Source organism: Salmo salar, chromosome ssa18 (genome assembly GCF_905237065.1).
Source record: "Salmo salar chromosome ssa18, Ssal_v3.1, whole genome shotgun sequence".
Classification (NCBI taxonomy): Eukaryota; Metazoa; Chordata; class Actinopteri; order Salmoniformes; family Salmonidae; genus Salmo; species Salmo salar.
This window is the reverse complement of record NC_059459.1, coordinates 74,633,242-74,647,287: the sequence shown is the minus strand read 5'-3', so window position 1 is coordinate 74,647,287 and position 14,046 is coordinate 74,633,242.

Below are 14,046 nucleotides of genomic sequence, written 5' to 3'. Positions count from 1 at the left end.
TCATGGGATGTCTCAGCCCTAAACTGACCTTGTCCCTTCATGGGATGTCTCAGCCCTAAACTGACCTTCATAGGATGTCTCAGCCCTAAACTGACCTTGTCCCTTCATGGGATGTCTCAGCCCTAAACTGACCTTCATAGGATGTCTCAGCCCTAAACTGACCTTGTCCCTTCATGGGATGTCTCAACCCTAAACTGACCTTGTCCCTTCATGGGATGTCTCAGCCCTAAACTGACCTTGTCCCTTCATGGGATGTCTCGGCCCTAAACTGACCTTGTCCCTTCATGGGATGTCTCAGCCCTAAACTGACCTTGTCCCTTCATGGGATGTCTCAGCCCTAAACTGACCTTGTCCCTTCATGGGATGTCTCAGCCCTAAACTGACCTTGTCCCTTCATGGGATGTCTCGGCCCTAAACTGACCTTGTCCCTTCATGGGATGTCTCAGCCCTAAACTGACCTTGTCCCTTCATAGGATGTCTCAGCCCTAAACTGACCTTGTCCCTTCATGGGATGTCTCAGCCCTAAACTGACCTTCATAGGATGTCTCAGCCCTAAACTGACCTTCATAGGATGTCTCAGCCCTAAACTGACCTTGTCCCTTCATGGGATGTCTCAGCCCTAAACTGACCTTCATAGGATGTCTCAGCCCTAAACTGACCTTGTCCCTTCATAGGATGTCTCAGCCCTAAACTGACCTTCATGGGATGTCTCAGCCCTAAACTGACCTTCATGGGATGTCTCAGCCCTAAACTGACCTTCATGGGATGTCTCAGCCCTAAACTGAACTTCATAGGATGTCTCAGCCCTAAACTGACCTTGTCCCTTCATGGGATGTCTCAGCCCTAAACTGACCTTGTCCCTTCATGGGATGTCTCAGCCCTAAACTGACCTTGTCCCTTCATGGGATGTCTCCGCCCTAAACTGACCTTGTCCCTTCATGGGATGTCTCAGCCCTAAACTGACCTTGTCCCTTCATGGGATGTCTCCGCCCTAAACTGACCTTGTCCCTTCATGGGATGTCTCAGCCCTAAACTGACCTTGTCCCTTCATGGGATGTCTCAGCCCTAAACTGACCTTCATAGGATGTCTCAGCCCTAAACTGACCTTGTCCCTTCATGGGATGTCTCAGCCCTAAACTGACCTTGTCCCTTCATGGGATGTCTCAGCCCTAAACTCACCTTGTCCCTTCATGGGATGTCTCAGCCCTAAACTGACCTTCATGGGATGTCTCAGCCCTAAACTGACCTTCATAGGATGTCTCAGCCCTAAACTGACCTTGTCCCTTCATGGGATGTCTCAGCCCTAAACTCACCTTGTCCCTTCATGGGATGTCTCAGCCCTAAACTGACCTTCATGGGATGTCTCAGCCCTAAACTGACCTTCATAGGATGTCTCAGCCCTAAACTGACCTTGTCCCTTCATGGGATGTCTCAGCCCTAAACTGACCTTGTCCCTTCATGGGATGTCTCAGCCCTAAACTCACCTTGTCCCTTCATGGGATGTCTCAGCCCTAAACTGACCTTCATGGGATGTCTCAGCCCTAAACTGACCTTCATAGGATGTCTCAGCCCTAAACTGACCTTGTCCCTTCATAGGATGTCTCAGCCCTAAACTGACCTTCATGGGATGTCTCAGCCCTAAACTGACCTTCATAGGATGTCTCAGCCCTAAACTGACCTTCATAGGATGTCTCAGCCCTAAACTGACCTTGTCCCTTCATGGGATGTCTCAGCCCTAAACTGACCTTGTCCCTTCATGGGATGTCTCAGCCCTAAACTGACCTTCATAGGATGTCTCAGCCCTAAACTGACCTTGTCCCTTCATGGGATGTCTCAGCCCTAAACTGACCTTCATAGGATGTCTCAGCCCTAAACTGACCTTGTCCCTTCATGGGATGTCTCAGCCCTAAACTGACCTTGTCCCTTCATAGGATGTCTCAGCCCTAAACTGACCTTGTCCCTTCATGGGATGTCTCGGCCCTAAACTGACCTTGTCCCTTCATGGGATGTCTCAGCCCTAAACTGACCTTGTCCCTTCATGGGATGTCTCAGCCCTAAACTGACCTTGTCCCTTCATGGGATGTCTCAGCCCTAAACTGACCTTGTCCCTTCATAGGATGTCTCAGCCCTAAACTGACCTTGTCCCTTCATGGGATGTCTCAGCCCTAAACTGACCTTCATAGGATGTCTCAGCCCTAAACTGACCTTGTCCCTTCATGGGATGTCTCAGCCCTAAACTGACCTTCATGGGATGTCTCAGCCCTAAACTGACCTTCATGGGATGTCTCAGCCCTAAACTGACCTTCATAGGATGTCTCAGCCCTAAACTGACCTTGTCCCTTAATAGGATGTCTCAGCCCTAAACTGACCTTCATGGGATGTCTCAGCCCTAAACTGACCTTCATAGGATGTCTCAGCCCTAAACTGACCTTCATAGGATGTCTCAGCCCTAAACTGACCTTGTCCCTTCATGGGATGTCTCAGCCCTAAACTGACCTTGTCCCTTCATGGGATGTCTCAGCCCTAAACTGACCTTCATAGGATGTCTCAGCCCTAAACTGACCTTGTCCCTTCATGGGATGTCTCAGCCCTAAACTGACCTTGTCCCTTCATGGGATGTCTCAGCCCTAAACTGACCTTCATAGGATGTCTCAGCCCTAAACTGACCTTGTCCCTTCATGGGATGTCTCAGCCCTAAACTGACCTTCATAGGATGTCTCAGCCCTAAACTGACCTTGTCCCTTCATGGGATGTCTCAACCCTAAACTGACCTTGTCCCTTCATGGGATGTCTCAGCCCTAAACTGACCTTGTCCCTTCATGGGATGTCTCGGCCCTAAACTGACCTTGTCCCTTCATGGGATGTCTCAGCCCTAAACTGACCTTGTCCCTTCATGGGATGTCTCAGCCCTAAACTGACCTTGTCCCTTCATGGGATGTCTCAGCCCTAAACTGACCTTGTCCCTTCATGGGATGTCTCGGCCCTAAACTGACCTTGTCCCTTCATGGGATGTCTCAGCCCTAAACTGACCTTGTCCCTTCATAGGATGTCTCAGCCCTAAACTGACCTTGTCCCTTCATGGGATGTCTCAGCCCTAAACTGACCTTCATAGGATGTCTCAGCCCTAAACTGACCTTCATAGGATGTCTCAGCCCTAAACTGACCTTGTCCCTTCATGGGATGTCTCAGCCCTAAACTGACCTTCATAGGATGTCTCAGCCCTAAACTGACCTTGTCCCTTCATAGGATGTCTCAGCCCTAAACTGACCTTCATGGGATGTCTCAGCCCTAAACTGACCTTCATGGGATGTCTCAGCCCTAAACTGACCTTCATAGGATGTCTCAGCCCTAAACTGAACTTCATAGGATGTCTCAGCCCTAAACTGAACTTCATAGGATGTCTCAGCCCTAAACTGACCTTGTCCCTTCATGGGATGTCTCAGCCCTAAACTGACCTTGTCCCTTCATGGGATGTCTCCGCCCTAAACTGACCTTGTCCCTTCATGGGATGTCTCAGCCCTAAACTGACCTTGTCCCTTCATGGGATGTCTCAGCCCTAAACTGACCTTCATAGGATGTCTCAGCCCTAAACTGACCTTGTCCCTTCATGGGATGTCTCAGCCCTAAACTGACCTTGTCCCTTCATGGGATGTCTCAGCCCTAAACTGACCTTGTCCCTTCATGGGATGTCTCAGCCCTAAACTCACCTTGTCCCTTCATGGGATGTCTCAGCCCTAAACTGACCTTCATGGGATGTCTCAGCCCTAAACTGACCTTCATAGGATGTCTCAGCCCTAAACTGACCTTGTCCCTTCATGGGATGTCTCAGCCCCTAAACTGACCTTGTCCCTTCATGGGATGTCTCAGCCCTAAACTGACCTTGTCCCTTCATGGGATGTCTCAGCCCTAAACTCACCTTGTCCCTTCATGGGATGTCTCAGCCCTAAACTGACCTTCATGGGATGTCTCAGCCCTAAACTGACCTTCATAGGATGTCTCAGCCCTAAACTGACCTTGTCCCTTCATAGGATGTCTCAGCCCTAAACTGACCTTCATGGGATGTCTCAGCCCTAAACTGACCTTCATAGGATGTCTCAGCCCTAAACTGACCTTCATAGGATGTCTCAGCCCTAAACTGACCTTGTCCCTTCATGGGATGTCTCAGCCCTAAACTGACCTTGTCCCTTCATGGGATGTCTCAGCCCTAAACTGACCTTCATAGGATGTCTCAGCCCTAAACTGACCTTGTCCCTTCATGGGATGTCTCAGCCCTAAACTGACCTTCATAGGATGTCTCAGCCCTAAACTGACCTTGTCCCTTCATGGGATGTCTCAGCCCTAAACTGACCTTGTCCCTTCATGGGATGTCTCAGCCCTAAACTCACCTTGTCCCTTCATGGGATGTCTCAGCCCTAAACTGACCTTGCTTCATGGGATGTCTCAGCCCTAAACTGACCTTGTCCCTCATAGGATGTCTCAGCCCTAAACTGACCTTGTCCCTTCATGGGATGTCTCAGCCCTAAACTGACCTTGTCCCTTCATGGGATGTCTCAGCCCTAAACTGACCTTTCCCTTCATGGGATGTCTCAGCCCTAAACTGACCTTCTTATAGGATGTCTCAGCCCTAAACTGACCTTGTCCCTTCATGGGATGTCTCAGCCCTAAACTGACCTTGTCCCTTCATGGGATGTCTCAGCCCTAAACTCACCTTGTCCCTTCATGGGATGTCTCAGCCCTAAACTGACCTTCATGGGATGTCTCAGCCCTAAACTGACCTTGTCCCTTCATAGGATGTCTCAGCCCTAAACTGACCTTGTCCCTTCATGGGATGTCTCAGCCCTAAACTGACCTTCATGGGATGTCTCAGCCCTAAACTGACCTTCCTCATGGGATGTCTCAGCCCTAAACTGACCTTCATAGGATGTCTCAGCCCTAAACTGACCTTGTCCCTTCATGGGATGTCTCAGCCCTAAACTGACCTTGTCCCTTCATGGGATGTCTCAGCCCTAAACTGACCTTGTCCCTTCATGGGATGTCTCAGCCCTAAACTGACCTTGTCCCCATGGGATGTCTCAGCCCTAAACTGACCTTGTCCCTTCATGGGATGTCTCAGCCCTAAACTGACCTTGTCCCCATAGGATGTCTCAGCCCTAAACTGACCTTGTCCCTTCATGGGATGTCTCAGCCCTAAACTGACCTTGTCCCTTCATAGGATGTCTCAGCCCTAAACTGACCTTGTCCCTTCATGGGATGTCTCGGCCCTAAACTGACCTTGTCCCTTCATGGGATGTCTCAGCCCTAAACTGACCTTGTCCCTTCATGGGATGTCTCAGCCCTAAACTGACCTTCTTCATGGGATGTCTCAGCCCTAAACTGACCTTGTCCCTTCATAGGATGTCTCAGCCCTAAACTGACCTTGTCCCTTCATGGGATGTCTCAGCCCTAAACTGACCTTCCATAGGATGTCTCAGCCCTAAACTGACCTTGTCCCTTCATGGGATGTCTCAGCCCTAAACTGACCTTCATGGGATGTCTCAGCCCTAAACTGACCTTCATGGGATGTCTCAGCCCTAAACTGACCTTCATAGGATGTCTCAGCCCTAAACTGACCTTGTCCCTTATAGGATGTCTCAGCCCTAAACTGACCTTGCCCTTCATGGGATGTCTCAGCCCTAAACTGACCTTGTCCTTCATAGGATGTCTCAGCCCTAAACTGACCTTGTCTTCATAGGATGTCTCAGCCCTAAACTGACCTTGTCCCTTCATGGGATGTCTCAGCCCTAAACTGACCTTGTCCCTTCATGGGATGTCTCAGCCCTAAACTGACCTTCATAGGATGTCTCAGCCCTAAACTGACCTTGTCCCTTCATGGGATGTCTCAGCCCTAAACTGACCTTGTCCCTTCATGGGATGTCTCAGCCCTAAACTGACCTTGCCCTTCATGGGATGTCTCAGCCCTAAACTCACCTTGTCCCTTCATGGGATGTCTCAGCCCTAAACTGACCTTCATGGGATGTCTCAGCCCTAAACTGACCTTTTCATGGGATGTCTCAGCCCTAAACTGACCTTGTCCCTTCATGGGATGTCTCAGCCCTAAACTGACCTTTCTGGGTGTCTCAGCCCTAACACCTTCATAGGATGTCTCGGCCCTAAACTGACCTTTCATGGGATGTCTCAGCCCTAAACTGACCTTGTCCCTTCATGGGATGTCTCAGCCCTAAACTGACCTTGTCCCTTCATGGGATGTCTCAGCCCTAAACTGACCTTGTCCCTTCATGGGATGTCTCGGCCCTAAACTGACCTTGTCCCTTCATGGGATGTCTCAGCCCTAAACTGACCTTGTCCCTTCATAGGATGTCTCAGCCCTAAACTGACCTTGTCCCTTCATGGGATGTCTCAGCCCTAAACTGACCTTCATAGGATGTCTCAGCCCTAAACTGACCTTCATAGGATGTCTCAGCCCTAAACTGACCTTGTCCCTTCATGGGATGTCTCAGCCCTAAACTGACCTTCATAGGATGTCTCAGCCCTAAACTGACCTTGTCCCTTCATAGGATGTCTCAGCCCTAAACTGACCTTCATGGGATGTCTCAGCCCTAAACTGACCTTCATGGGATGTCTCAGCCCTAAACTGACCTTCATAGGATGTCTCAGCCCTAAACTGAACTTCATAGGATGTCTCAGCCCTAAACTGACCTTGTCCCTTCATGGGATGTCTCAGCCCTAAACTGACCTTGTCCCTTCATGGGATGTCTCAGCCCTAAACTGACCTTGTCCCTTCATGGGATGTCTCAGCCCTAAACTGACCTTGTCCCTTCATGGGATGTCTCAGCCCTAAACTCACCTTGTCCCTTCATGGGATGTCTCAGCCCTAAACTGACCTTCATGGGATGTCTCAGCCCTAAACTGACCTTGTCCCTTCATGGGATGTCTCAGCCCTAAACTGACCTTGTCCCTTCATGGGATGTCTCAGCCCTAAACTGACCTTGTCCCTTCATGGGATGTCTCAGCCCTAAACTGACCTTGTCCCTTCATGGGATGTCTCAGCCCTAAACTCACCTTGTCCCTTCATGGGATGTCTCAGCCCTAAACTGACCTTCATGGGATGTCTCAGCCCTAAACTGACCTTCATAGGATGTCTCAGCCCTAAACTGACCTTGTCCCTTCATAGGATGTCTCAGCCCTAAACTGACCTTCATGGGATGTCTCAGCCCTAAACTGACCTTCATAGGATGTCTCAGCCCTAAACTGACCTTCATAGGATGTCTCAGCCCTAAACTGACCTTGTCCCTTCATGGGATGTCTCAGCCCTAAACTGACCTTGTCCCTTCATGGGATGTCTCAGCCCTAAACTGACCTTCATAGGATGTCTCAGCCCTAAACTGACCTTGTCCCTTCATGGGATGTCTCAGCCCTAAACTGACCTTGTCCCTTCATGGGATGTCTCAGCCCTAAACTGACCTTGTCCCTTCATAGGATGTCTCAGCCCTAAACTGACCTTGTCCCTTCATGGGATGTCTCGGCCCTAAACTGACCTTGTCCCTTCATGGGATGTCTCAGCCCTAAACTGACCTTGTCCCTTCATGGGATGTCTCAGCCCTAAACTGACCTTGTCCCTTCATAGGATGTCTCAGCCCTAAACTGACCTTGTCCCTTCATAGGATGTCTCAGCCCTAAACTGACCTTGTCCCTTCATGGGATGTCTCGGCCCTAAACTGACCTTGTCCCTTCATGGGATGTCTCGGCCCTAAACTGACCTTGTCCCTTCATGGGATGTCTCAGCCCTAAACTGACCTTGTCCCTTCATGGGATGTCTCGGCCCTAAACTGACCTTCATAGGATGTCTCAGCCCTAAACTGACCTTGTCCCTTCATGGGATGTCTCAGCCCTAAACTGACCTTCATAGGATGTCTCAGCCCTAAACTGACCTTCATGGGATGTCTCAGCCCTAAACTGACCTTGTCCCTTCATGGGATGTCTCAGCCCTAAACTGACCTTGTCCCTTCATGGGATGTCTCAGCCCTAAACTGACCTTCATAGGATGTCTCAGCCCTAAACTGACCTTGTCCCTTCATGGGATGTCTCAGCCCTAAACTGACCTTCATAGGATGTCTCAGCCCTAAACTGACCTTGTCCCTTCATGGGATGTCTCAGCCCTAAACTGACCTTCATAGGATGTCTCAGCCCTAAACTGACCTTGTCCCTTCATGGGATGTCTCAGCCCTAAACTGACCTTCATAGGATGTCTCAGCCCTAAACTGACCTTGTCCCTTCATGGGATGTCTCAGCCCTAAACTGACCTTCATAGGATGTCTCAGCCCTAAACTGACCTTGTCCCTTCATGGGATGTCTCGGCCCTAAACTGACCTTGTCCCTTCATGGGATGTCTCGGCCCTAAACTGACCTTGTCCCTTCATGGGATGTCTCAGCCCTAAACTGACCTTCATAGGATGTCTCAGCCCTAAACTGACCTTGTCCCTTCATGGGATGTCTCAGCCCTAAACTGACCTTGTTCCTTCATGGGATGTCTCGGCCCTAAACTGACCTTGTTCCTTCATAGGATGTCTCAGCCCTAAACTGACCTTCATAGGATGTCTCAGCCCTAAACTGACCTTGTCCCTTCATGGGATGTCTCGGCCCTAAACTGACCTTGTCCCTTCATGGGATGTCTCGGCCCTAAACTGACCTTGTCCCTTCATGGGATGTCTCAGCCCTAAACTGACCTTGTCCCTTCATGGAATGTCTCAGCCATAAACTGACCTTGTCCCTTCATGGGATGTCTCAGCCCTAAACTGACCTTGTCCCTTCATGGGATGTCTCAGCCCTAAACTGACCTTGTCCCTTCATGGGATGTCTCAGCCCTAAACTGACCTTGTCCCTTCATGGGATGTCTCAGCCCTAAACTGACCTTGTCCCTTCATAGGATGTCTCAGCCCTAAAATGACCTTCATGGGATGTCTCAGCCCTAAACTGACCTTGTCCCTTCATGGGATGTCTCAGCCCTAAGTATGACAATTGGTTACTTTTTTCAGCACTGTGTAGTGTTGGTCCCATGTAGCATGAGCTGAAATTAAAGATCCCAGAAATGTTCCAAATGCACAAAAAATTATATTTCTCAACAACAAAAATCACATTTGTTTACCCCATGCTAGTGAGCATTTCTCCTTTGCCAAGATAATCGATCCACCTGACATATCAAGAAGCTGATTAAACCGCATGATCATTACACAGGTGCACCTTGTGCTGGGGACAATAATAAAAGGCCACTGAAGTGTGCTGTTTTGTCACACACAATGCCACAGATGTCTGAAGTTTATAAGGGAGTGTGCAATTGGCATGCTGACTGCAGGAATGTCCACCAGAGCTTTTTCCAGAGAATTGAATGTTAATTTCTCTACCATAAGACGAGATCCTGCCGCCATCACCTCATGCTTCACCGTGATAATGCTCGGCCTCATGTCACAAGGATATGTACACAATTGCTGAAAGCTGAAAATGTCCCAGTTCTACCATGGTGTACATACCAGACATGTCACCCATTGAGCATGTTTGGGACGCTCTGGATCGACATGTACGACAGCGTGTTCCAGTTCCCATCAATATCCAGCAACTTTGCACAGCCATTGAGGAGTGGGACAACATTCCACAGATCACAATCAACAACCTGATCAACTCTATGTGAAGGAGATGTGTCACGCTGCATGAGACAAGTAGTGGTCACACCAGATACTGACTGGTTTTCTGATCCACACCCCTACCTTTTTTAAAGGTATCTGTGACCAACAGATGAATGTCTTTATTCCCAGTCATGTGAAATCCATAGATTAAGGCCTAATAAATTAATTTCATTTGACTGATTTCCCTATATGAACTAACTCAGTAAAACCTTTTGAAATGGTTGCATGGTGCATTTATATTTTTGTTCAGTATACTTTGTAGCTACATTTCAATGGGGCCTACCCTAGCTTCCTGGAGTCAGTTACAGGTAACCGACAAGAAAACATCAGGTGTCTTACTATGGTGCTGGGCCACCACAGCTTCAATGCACCTTCAATGCACCTTCATAGGATGTCTCAGCCCTAAACTGACCTTCATGGGATGTCTCAGCCCTAAACTGACCTTCATGGGATGTCTCAGCCCTAAACTGACCTTCATAGGATGTCTCAGCCCTAAACTGAACTTCATAGGATGTCTCAGCCCTAAACTGACCTTGTCCCTTCATGGGATGTCTCAGCCCTAAACTGACCTTGTCCCTTCATGGGATGTCTCAGCCCTAAACTGACCTTGTCCCTTCATGGGATGTCTCAGCCCTAAACTGACCTTGTCCCTTCATGGGATGTCTCAGCCCTAAACTGACCTTGTCCCTTCATGGGATGTCTCAGCCCTAAACTGACCTTCATAGGATGTCTCAGCCCTAAACTGACCTTGTCCCTTCATGGGATGTCTCAGCCCTAAACTGACCTTGTCCCTTCATGGGATGTCTCAGCCCTAAACTGACCTTGTCCCTTCATGGGATGTCTCAGCCCTAAACTCACCTTGTCCCTTCATGGGATGTCTCAGCCCTAAACTGACCTTCATGGGATGTCTCAGCCCTAAACTGACCTTCATAGGATGTCTCAGCCCTAAACTGACCTTGTCCCTTCATAGGATGTCTCAGCCCTAAACTGACCTTCATGGGATGTCTCAGCCCTAAACTGACCTTCATAGGATGTCTCAGCCCTAAACTGACCTTCATAGGATGTCTCAGCCCTAAACTGACCTTGTCCCTTCATGGGATGTCTCAGCCCTAAACTGACCTTGTCCCTTCATGGGATGTCTCAGCCCTAAACTGACCTTGTCCCTTCATGGGATGTCTCGGCCCTAAACTGACCTTGTCCCTTCATGGGATGTCTCGGCCCTAAACTGACCTTGTCCCTTCATAGGATGTCTCAGCCCTAAACTGACCTTGTCCCTTCATGGGATGTCTCAGCCCTAAACTGACCTTCATAGGATGTCTCAGCCCTAAACTGACCTTCATAGGATGTCTCAGCCCTAAACTGACCTTGTCCCTTCATGGGATGTCTCAGCCCTAAACTGACCTTCATAGGATGTCTCAGCCCTAAACTGACCTTGTCCCTTCATAGGATGTCTCAGCCCTAAACTGACCTTCATGGGATGTCTCAGCCCTAAACTGACCTTCATGGGATGTCTCAGCCCTAAACTGACCTTCATAGGATGTCTCAGCCCTAAACTGAACTTCATAGGATGTCTCAGCCCTAAACTGACCTTGTCCCTTCATGGGATGTCTCAGCCCTAAACTGACCTTGTCCCTTCATGGGATGTCTCAGCCCTAAACTGACCTTGTCCCTTCATGGGATGTCTCAGCCCTAAACTGACCTTGTCCCTTCATGGGATGTCTCAGCCCTAAACTGACCTTGTCCCTTCATGGGATGTCTCAGCCCTAAACTGACCTTCATAGGATGTCTCAGCCCTAAACTGACCTTGTCCCTTCATGGGATGTCTCAGCCCTAAACTGACCTTGTCCCTTCATGGGATGTCTCAGCCCTAAACTGACCTTGTCCCTTCATGGGATGTCTCAGCCCTAAACTCACCTTGTCCCTTCATGGGATGTCTCAGCCCTAAACTGACCTTCATGGGATGTCTCAGCCCTAAACTGACCTTCATAGGATGTCTCAGCCCTAAACTGACCTTGTCCCTTCATAGGATGTCTCAGCCCTAAACTGACCTTCATGGGATGTCTCAGCCCTAAACTGACCTTCATAGGATGTCTCAGCCCTAAACTGACCTTCATAGGATGTCTCAGCCCTAAACTGACCTTGTCCCTTCATGGGATGTCTCAGCCCTAAACTGACCTTGTCCCTTCATGGGATGTCTCAGCCCTAAACTGACCTTCATAGGATGTCTCAGCCCTAAACTGACCTTGTCCCTTCATGGGATGTCTCAGCCCTAAACTGACCTTGTCCCTTCATGGGATGTCTCAGCCCTAAACTGACCTTGTCCCTTCATAGGATGTCTCAGCCCTAAACTGACCTTGTCCCTTCATGGGATGTCTCGGCCCTAAACTGACCTTGTCCCTTCATGGGATGTCTCAGCCCTAAACTGACCTTGTCCCTTCATGGGATGTCTCAGCCCTAAACTGACCTTGTCCCTTCATAGGATGTCTCAGCCCTAAACTGACCTTGTCCCTTCATAGGATGTCTCAGCCCTAAACTGACCTTGTCCCTTCATGGGATGTCTCGGCCCTAAACTGACCTTGTCCCTTCATGGGATGTCTCGGCCCTAAACTGACCTTGTCCCTTCATGGGATGTCTCAGCCCTAAACTGACCTTGTCCCTTCATGGGATGTCTCGGCCCTAAACTGACCTTCATAGGATGTCTCAGCCCTAAACTGACCTTGTCCCTTCATGGGATGTCTCAGCCCTAAACTGACCTTCATAGGATGTCTCAGCCCTAAACTGACCTTCATGGGATGTCTCAGCCCTAAACTGACCTTGTCCCTTCATGGGATGTCTCAGCCCTAAACTGACCTTGTCCCTTCATGGGATGTCTCAGCCCTAAACTGACCTTCATAGGATGTCTCAGCCCTAAACTGACCTTGTCCCTTCATGGGATGTCTCAGCCCTAAACTGACCTTCATAGGATGTCTCAGCCCTAAACTGACCTTGTCCCTTCATGGGATGTCTCAGCCCCTAAACTGACCTTCATAGGATGTCTCAGCCCTAAACTGACCTTGTCCCTTCATGGGATGTCTCAGCCCTAAACTGACCTTCATAGGATGTCTCAGCCCTAAACTGACCTTGTCCCTTCATGGGATGTCTCAGCCCTAAACTGACCTTCATAGGATGTCTCAGCCCTAAACTGACCTTGTCCCTTCATGGGATGTCTCGGCCCTAAACTGACCTTGTCCCTTCATGGGATGTCTCGGCCCTAAACTGACCTTGTCCCTTCATGGGATGTCTCAGCCCTAAACTGACCTTCATAGGATGTCTCAGCCCTAAACTGACCTTGTTCCTTCATGGGATGTCTCGGCCCTAAACTGACCTTGTTCCTTCATGGGATGTCTCGGCCCTAAACTGACCTTGTTCCTTCATAGGATGTCTCAGCCCTAAACTGACCTTCATAGGATGTCTCAGCCCTAAACTGACCTTGTCCCTTCATGGGATGTCTCGGCCCTAAACTGACCTTGTCCCTTCATGGGATGTCTCGGCCCTAAACTGACCTTGTCCCTTCATGGGATGTCTCAGCCCTAAACTGACCTTGTCCCTTCATGGAATGTCTCAGCCATAAACTGACCTTGTCCCTTCATGGGATGTCTCAGCCCTAAACTGACCTTGTCCCTTCATGGGATGTCTCAGCCCTAAACTGACCTTGTCCCTTCATGGGATGTCTCAGCCCTAAACTGACCTTGTCCCTTCATAGGATGTCTCAGCCCTAAAATGACCTTCATGGGATGTCTCAGCCCTAAACTGACCTTGTCCCTTCATGGGATGTCTCAGCCCTAAGTATGACAATTGGTTACTTTTTTCAGCACTGTGTAGTGTTGGTCCCATGTAGCATGAGCTGAAATTAAAGATCCCAGAAATGTTCCAAATGCACAAAAATTATATTTCTCAACAACAAAAATCACATTTGTTTACCCCATGCTAGTGAGCATTTCTCCTTTGCCAAGATAATCGATCCACCTGACATATCAAGAAGCTGATTAAACCGCATGATCATTACACAGGTGCACCTTGTGCTGGGGACAATAATAAAAGGCCACTGAAGTGTGCTGTTTTGTCACACACAATGCCACAGATGTCTGAAGTTTATAAGGGAGTGTGCAATTGGCATGCTGACTGCAGGAATGTCCACCAGAGCTTTTTCCAGAGAATTGAATGTTAATTTCTCTACCATAAGACGAGATCCTGCCGCCATCACCTCATGCTTCACCGTGATAATGCTCGGCCTCATGTCACAAGGATATGTACACAATTGCTGAAAGCTGAAAATGTCCCAGTTCTACCATGGTGTACATACCAGACATGTCACCCATTGAGCATGTTT